The following is a 9,101-nucleotide window of genomic DNA, read 5'->3' on the forward strand; positions in this document are numbered from 1 at the left end:
TAAGTTCTCTGTGTCGTGTGTGCACTCATTACAAAGGTATTAATAGGTATACTATGTCAAATATCTTGACGGCCTTGTTAACAGTATTATCTTAATTAACACCAAAATTAAGAGATTAATTGTTCATTAAATACATCCGATGATGGCAAACATGTATGGCAAAGTAAAAAATGGTACCTTTGCTATTTTACACATTATGGTCAAAGTTTTTTGGATTTAATTGCAGAGATATTCGCTCCCAGTAATAGATAGTTTTCAAGGTGAATATCTTTTAACGATCGTTTTGTGCGAACAAGTATCTTCCCTCATATAGACTGATGAAATGGATTGCCAACCCCTATAACGAGCACATGGAAGCAAGAATGATTGATCCATGTGGGGTCATCAATTCCAGAAAGATTCATTGATGGATTGTTCCCGTAGCCTCTGTTCCTCAGTGAAGCGGTGAGGAGGCAATTCAAACTTTGTGTCGTAAAAAACACTGCTAGGAAGGAAACGGGAAAGGATTTCAATCACCTTCCCATTAAATATGTGGTTCACAAATACAATAATGACGATGTTTTTGATAGAATACTTTAAAAGATCCAGTAATAAATATAAAATATTATTAATATTACGTTTCAGACGCTGTTAAATATAAAATAGTGGCTAAGTGACAAAAAAATACGAGTGATCGTAGCATACATGATATACGAGGGTACAGATTTTGAAATAAACCGGGGCAAAAAGACTTGAGACGAAGTGCTCCAATGAAATAAACAATAAGAGTAAAGTCAGGTGATATTATGCTTTAAGAACAATATTGTGCCTCAGTGAGAGTTTGAGTTCAATGAGTATATATTAATGAATTTATCTACATGATGAGACGATCACAGGTGATAGAGACGTCAACCGGAACCAAACCCAGGCCCTTTGGTCTCTAGTCCAAAGCTCTAAACACTGGACTACTACTGGACAATATTAAGTAAGCTTCATTAGAATTTTTAACTAATATATCGTTTAGTGTTCTTTTCGTCCTGGAAATTATATGTCGTGAGAATATGAGTACCTGAGGGAGTTTGATTTAATATTTCACAAAATTAGTCATATCATGTCAAAATAAAAAGGATTGACCAGCTGGATAATTTCAGTCAAAGAGAGAACATTAGAAATATTTCTAAAGAAGTGGATGGGAGTAATTTTAGAGGTAGTGTAATCGGCAAGTATAGGACAGAATAGAATAGTAGTAGACAGGAGAGAAAGAGTGTTGAGTATGTAAAGATGAAGTAAGTTCTAGAAAAGATGAAGACGAAGTAAAATAGCAAAAAATCATAGATGACAAGAATGGATATCACATTTGAGGCGGTGAAGTAAAAAAATTCTAAGACAAAGCTCATTCCTCATTATCAGGGACAATACAGTCCCTTCTTTTTACTGATAGATTGTCTAAAAGGAAACCAATAAAAACATAAAAACTCTACGACTGGTAATTATTACGGAAACACAATACATATATAAATTATGAAAATATAATCGTATGAGCAGGAAGTTAATTTAGCTAATAAAGGTCATCTTATACCAATTATAATATTGATTTTTTTTACAACAATTCAGCCGAAGAGTTGTAATTTGTATACAATGATTTGCTTATGATTATTTCAAGTTCTACCAAAAACAAAGTTAATTTTCATATTAAAGATCCAAAACACTTCAAATTATTTTGGTCTGAAAGCATAAATATATGTGCGATTCAACTAGTGTTCTGTGGAATCACCTTTTGGGTACTTAAAAGTGGCGTAAGTTCCAAATATGCATGTTGCGGTCTAAGAGGTGAGTTGAGTGAAAGTAATCGTTTTACGCGGGGAAGTACGGCGGACGTCTTCCTTTGTGCTGAACTATCGATGTTGGATTTCAATCGAGAAAACTGCTTGACGTCATGTCTATTCCAGAGGAACTGATAAAGTCCTTTGATGTGTGGCGGATACCATGCTTGAAGATTCAAAAAGCAATCAGAGCCTCACACTCCTCAGAAATAATTTTCGGTCTTTGAAGCGTTCCTTATTTAATTAATTTATCGTACGGTTGGAGTTTATGGCATGAATTTCATGAAATTGACTCAGTAAAAGTGAGAAAAATATAATGTGATACATCTTCGCTAAGTTTTGATTGCGATTTGATGATTGGGTGTACTCCCTAAATGTATCTATATTTGCCAACTGTTTTGATGCAATCTTAAAACGAATTTCAGTATAAAATGGTAAACTTTTATAGTACGGATATAAAATACAAACTTCCTCGATAAATCTTTTCCATGGAATTCGATGACGGAATAAATTTTTTGACTTCATTTTTCATAATTCCCGGCCTATTATTTTAACTTCACATATTAAACAAATTTCTCGAAAAGAATTAACTTCCGTTCGATTTCTCGAAACGCTGAAAACATAATGCTTCTAACCGCTCTAATGAACAAAAAAATTGAAAATATTTCCAGTTTATTAAGGCAGAATTGAATTTAAGCATCGTCAAAATTTATATCTTACGCTAAAATTTTCATTTAATGAAGAACATATTTTGGGAACTAATAAATGTTTTCCCCCAGCACATTTTTGTTTGTCAAAATAGTGTGTACTGGTATGCTCCTGGTTTGTGATACAGGGACAACATTTCAACTTAAGCTGCATAAATTAAAGTATGCATTCATTAATTTGTCTTTTAATTGGGATTATCTTATTATAGTTAGTATTTTATCTTACAACGAAACGGACGATATTACTTTTATATTTTACGAAAATAATGAAACAATTAGCTATAATTACATAAGAAAGAGTATTGCTATTTTTAAGATATACTAGAGAGATAGCTCTCATTTTTCTACGTACACCATTTGCTGATTTAGTTGTAGAATAAAGGTAGAATATTGAAATACTCGTAATTATAGAAAAAAATACACCTTTAAAACATGGAAATCTTAATCTTAAGTGTATGAAGTTTTTCATGAACTGGAGATAAACTATTTTACCACCAACTTATATTTTTAGCATGTCCTCACGGCTTTGAAGTTTTCTTATAAGAATATTTTAAATTAATATTATCGTCGGTGAGAAATATCTCCGCAGAATATGTTTCGAGACTTCTTCCTTTCCGCGTTCCATAGGCCATTAGCAACGTTTTCCAAGGGAATTAATTTTCTGCACTCAGCCCTTACCTATCGTAACCTATTTATGAGAGGTGAATTTCAAATACGAGTACTGCTAACGAGATTCTGCCAATTTTTTTTCTTGATTGGGAAGCGGGTCACGGGGAAAGATAAACTCAATTAATGGAGATTTGATGAAAAGTTCTTTCACGAGGAGATTGAATTTTAAACATTATCTATAGCATAATTGTACCATATATATACACTCAAATCATTATTTTCAAGTCTATAGGAGGTGCTGGTACTATATTTCAAACCCAGTGGTCTAAAAGTACTAAATTTTAGCTAACACTTAGCAGAAAAGTTGAAATGAAAATGCAATGTTCCAGTAAATAAACGAGAACAGTACAATGTTCCTGATTTTTGTTACAGCATCAACCTGAATTATATAAGTGTCAAATTATTAATGTTAGTAATTATAACATACACTTGCATACATTCAAGAAGTTAAAAATGCAATATTTTAATTTCTCTGCTGAATTTGGCTAAATGTTTATAAAAATACTTTTAATTTAAATTCAGATGATATTAACATTTAAATAGATGTCAGGTGGACTAAATAAACTATAGCTACCTTGAAAATAAAGAATAAACTATCATGTTTAATTTTTAGCCTCATGTTATCTATGTATCGGAGATCTATTAAATCAGGAATACGCACTTTCCCTTGACCAGAGATTCTATTGTAGTTTATAATTGTCAATCATACCACTGCATAATAATAATTCTTTGTTGCATGAAATGTAATTAAGTTAATAAAATGATGATGATAACAGCGTTTGCTCTATATTTAGCCTCTAATAAGCGTTGGTATTTTGAATGGTTTTCTTTAGCCTTCCTTTGCGTTTACTCGGAAGCTTGTCCCTGCATATTTCAGAAGCATATTTCTCTAAATGATGTAATTTGATTGCGTGCTTTTGTCAGTGTGTCCGCGTGTCTAAATTATACCAAATATTTTAAGATTTTAAGTGGTCATATTAAAATTCTGCTTCTTGATAATGGCTAATCCACATCTGGTTAAAACGTCATGATTTTTCATTTTTAGTCAGCCAACTCTATGGCTCCACCAACTTGTATAGCAAGTACCAAAGTTTTAAATACATCCTTTGAAATAATTATTCTGGTTTCTCATTAAATTTGTTTTTTATAAATTCCAGACTTGATTAATTTAATTTTCGAAACGATCACTCGAAGCCCAACGTTGTCGATGGAGGACTTAGGCTCCTTTCAATTTCCTCCTTTGAAATGATATCGCAAAAAAAACTCGATTCCGATTTTAAAGTGCGTTAGGGAGTAACTTTTCTTGACACCATGTGTACTTCCCGACCCCTTTCTAAATCCTATTTTCATTTCCTGCTTGGAGAAAATTACTCTCCAACCTCTCTCCCGTGCGTGCAAGGATGTCATCTTTTTTCACCCTCGGTGGCCTGGGAGGAAACAAGAGCTGGTATCTGTACTCAGATAGCAAAGATTTTCTCACGGATGAGGAAAATTATTTTTATGATAGCGGCGTGTTCAATTAAGTTTTTTTCATAACACCTAAAAAATGCAGCATTATTTATATAAAATTTTGTATTATAAATATAAAGTGATTGGACGGAAATGTAAATTAAATTAAACTATCAGAAGAATTTATTAACTGTGACAGAGGTAATATATACTCTCGTTTATATTATCAATTAAAATTAACCTGAATTCATTATTAAATATATGGTATCTTCAATAACACATTTCTTTCAAGAGCCTCTTCAGTATGAAGTAAATTACAAAATAAATCTACTTCTTACTTGGGCATGATTTTTGAGGCTCAGAGGGATTTTTGATGGATAATAAGTATTATGACCTTAAAGTATAAGCATTGTACTTTTTCAATTGCCTTGGACGATTGAATAAATGCAATCAAATTTAAATTTGATATGAAAATTGGGAAAATAAGCAGCTCTTATTTAATTAAAATTTGGTAACTAACTCATGCACGGCCCTTCCTCTTTTTAACGAAAGGAGACAAAAAGAGGAATGGTAAAAAACCTGATTTGGTGAAATATTCATTTAAAAAATTGCTGAAAAGTAAGCTTCAAGTCTCTTTCTCGTCGTTTTAATGACTGGAGGAGACTGCAAAAATATATAATAATAATGATCACGGACCCCGGAGAGGAAGTTTCTCAAAAAAAGCAGCTACAGAGGGAAAATGTTTCACAGCAGTTCCTGCCCTCTTTGATGTCCGAACTCCTGTCGAAAACACACCTTACGCCGACATAAATATTTAGGACCTCATTTGGCAGTTCCGCATATATCCGAGCCGCTCGTTGAAAAATATGCAAGTGAACACTTGGTAGCCGAGAAAGGTGATGAATAAATTTTCCTTTCCAATCAAAGGTAACCTTTTGGAATTGTAGGCCTGGATACTGTTGAAAAATACGAAAGTGGATCCTGAAAACATAGTTTTAGAATTCCCATTAGAGGCTATACGCAAAGTCCCAAGGCGTATTTGCCATTCTCCAGAATTAAAAGAACACTAGAATTAAAAAATCGATTAGCATGATCTTCACTCATTTCTATAACGTGCGGGAAAATAAAAAAAAAATGTCTAAATCAGCTTTTACGAAAAGACTTGTCCTAAGTAGGAAAGTCCCAAAGACTGTTAGTTTTGTTAAAACGTCAGCTTTTGATGGCTTTGACAAGCCGGAAAACGAAAAAAGTCGTATTTAAGATTTTCGCAAACTTTGCTTGTTTAAAACTTAATCGCAGACCTAGAGAATAAAGCTGTTTTCATTGTTCATGAAATTACATGGTGTAATGTAGATATTATCGCTTCAGGAGAACGCGTGCATGTTTCAACTTATTATTGAACACAAACGGAATATTTTGGCTGTTTTGTAGATTAAGAGATTAGACTAGGCATTCTCATTTTACAACAGAGATTATTTTATATGAATGTAAAAAGTATGATAATGCACGACAATTGATCGTTTCTCTAAAAAAACTCTAGCCGATGGAGCTTAAAGCAGCGGCATTGAAGGCTAATTTATTGTATGTGTTTAAAGGAAAAAGGAATTTTAGTTTAAGAACAGATAAACTTGGAAAGAAAATTGGATGCAAGAAATGAGCAGAGAAATGAGAGACTGACTAAATAAGTGGAAAAAAATCATAATGAGAAACACTATTCTCATGGATTAAAAGGTAAAATATGTGGAGAATAATGACGTTTTCAAACACGAAAATTTCAAACACAGATTTCATCTCAGGTTGTTTAAGATACCAATATACCCAAATTGTACGACGGAAAAACTATTTATCATTATAAGCAGTGCATGCCACAATACCCAGATTATTAGATTCAAGGCAGTTATTAGACCGGCATGCTTAGGGTTCCTTTCGTAAGATTTGGATAACATTTATGAATTTTGCGAAAAGTAGGAAAGAAAATTGAAATCGCTTTGCCTAGTTGTTCATATAAAAATGGAAAATTGTATATGATTTGAATGTAGTTGAAATCGGACATGTGTAGTTTTCCAAACATACGTGCATAAGTAAAAAATTTACCCTTATAAGAAAAGCAAATTGTAAAAATGTGCGGGTATGCAATTTAGACACTTAAGTTACTTCATATTTGGTATTGGGCTACAAATGGGTGAGTGAGGAAATGGAAATATTTTTAATTACTTAGGCTAAATTTAAGAGTTGCTGTATTAAGTAGTCTAACACGTAAAAATAAAAATTCTTGAAACATTTTTTACGTGTTTTTACAAAATTCTTTACTAATATTCAAGAGAATTTTTAAAGAAATCATGCTTGAAGTACGCCCAGTAGGAAGGTAAATGGACTACCTTAGAATCTAGAAATTATAAGGGTAAATCTATTATATTACAATCACAAGGGACTCGGTTAAATCTTGCTTTACATTAGCACAATATTTCCCATTATATGAAATCAGAGTAATATGATTCCGAATACACACAGAAAAAAGTCAATTGAAGTATAATCGCTTTGTGAAATTTGCGATGATACAAAGTTAAGGCTGAGAACACTACCATTTTCTGACATATCTCCTCTATTTCTAATGTATTACTAATATTTATCAAAATCATACCACAACTTATTGAATTCACGTAATAAATTCTATATTCCTATTACTACACAATATACGGGTGGAGGCTACTCGTAATTTCCGTCATCTTCTACAAATTTAAGCAAGGAATAATTAATTGCGTGATACTTTTTTTATGACTTCGTGAATTACATGTATTTCACTACAATAACTGCGAATGCATTTTGAGTTTTAGGAATTAAATTATAGTTAAACTGTCGGCAAACGTGTGGAATTGTTATTGACCTTAGCTGCATGTTCTATACCGATTTAATTATTGTTATATACGTCATAATGCACAAATATGTTATTTTGGTATATTGATATAGTTAGTGTAATGAAAAATATCGTAGTAGTAGTTTTTAGGGGAGGCGACCGACAGCTAAGGTCATTTGCGTCATAGGGGATAGACAGGAAAGGATGAAGGGTGGAGAGAAACCCGGCGTCGGCATTAGCCTACTCTTTACGAAAGGCGCCAAGGGGTCCGCAGTTTAACGTTCCATCCGACGGACGGCGTACTCACTCAAAGTGCCCTCCACAAAGCACCTCAAGTAGGGATCGAGATACCTCTGAAAAATATTCAACATCGCCGGGATTTGAACCCACGCCCTCAGGGTGGGAATTGGCATCTCGATCCCCGAAAAATATCGTTTCAGGGAGCTACGCGTGTAAGGGAACAAATGGATTGGCAGGAAGCTAGGGAGTTTGGAGTACTGCTGCCAACTTATCTTTGTATTGATAATCCATAGTGCTGTTTATATAGTTTCACCTCCAATTTTAAGCAGAAGATGTGTTTTCAATTGGTACGAATTAAATATTATAACAATAGAGTTGACCTAAGACATACTTTAAGGAATAGGCAAATGAATTTCAGGAATAAAAACATAGTCGTCAAGTTAAAACAGATGGAAGATATTTAAAGAAGAAATTGAACAGTACATGTTTATTTGATGAAGATTACTTCTTTGAACGCTGGTAAATGTTTATGTCAAGAGAAAAATTTTGAAATTGGATGAAAAAATCAATGATGAACACTGACAGGACATTTATTTTCTGATAAACACTCCATAGCATAAAGTTAGCCATGATTCTTTTGAATTTGTAGATGGATGTCATAAAATAGGACGCCCTCCTCTGCCGTATTTGAATTGAATGCCAAGCTAACTACTTTGAAATATGACAGAAACTGGAAGCAATCTCCTACCAAATCTTGGTAATTGGGAGTTAAAAAAATTCAACGAAGAAATAATAACTTTGCGAATATAACGTGGTAGCTCTTTTCATCGAACTGGGGAAGAGGATTTCTCCTCTTTCAGCCAGATTCCTATCAAGATCTTTTGAAAATTTTCTTCCTTACGAATTCAGAACGGAATTAAATTGGGGAGCAAAGCATTTTAATGCTGCGTCTCTATTAAATCCAACTAATAAAATTCCGGTTATAAGATAAGCGATTCAAAATCTGACATTTTCTTGGTTGAAAGGATTGATTTTACCTGAATATAAAAACCTTGTATTTTCGAAAGAAGTATCCTGAGTGCACGCTGGTCATCAGCTGAATAAAAATTATATATATATATATATATATAAGCAAATATTAATCATTTTAAAGCTAAACATAAATGACACACTAAATAAAGACACTTGAAGATGTTACGCTGTAACGGAAACTTGGTCGTAATTAAAAAAATTCTAAATGGAAAAGCAAAAAGTCTCCTTTCAGCTAAGCATAAATCGCTAAGAAACTCCTCAAACCATGTTCATTCCTGAAATGATATAATAGTTGATAACTGAAGCTGATGTAGTGGTGGTTAAGGCAGGTAAACATTATGATATTAG

The sequence above is a fragment of the Hetaerina americana genome, unplaced genomic scaffold, assembly GCF_022747635.1.
Source record: "Hetaerina americana unplaced genomic scaffold, ioHetAmer1.1.p SCAF_5, whole genome shotgun sequence".
NCBI lineage: Eukaryota > Metazoa > Arthropoda > Insecta > Odonata > Calopterygidae > Hetaerina > Hetaerina americana.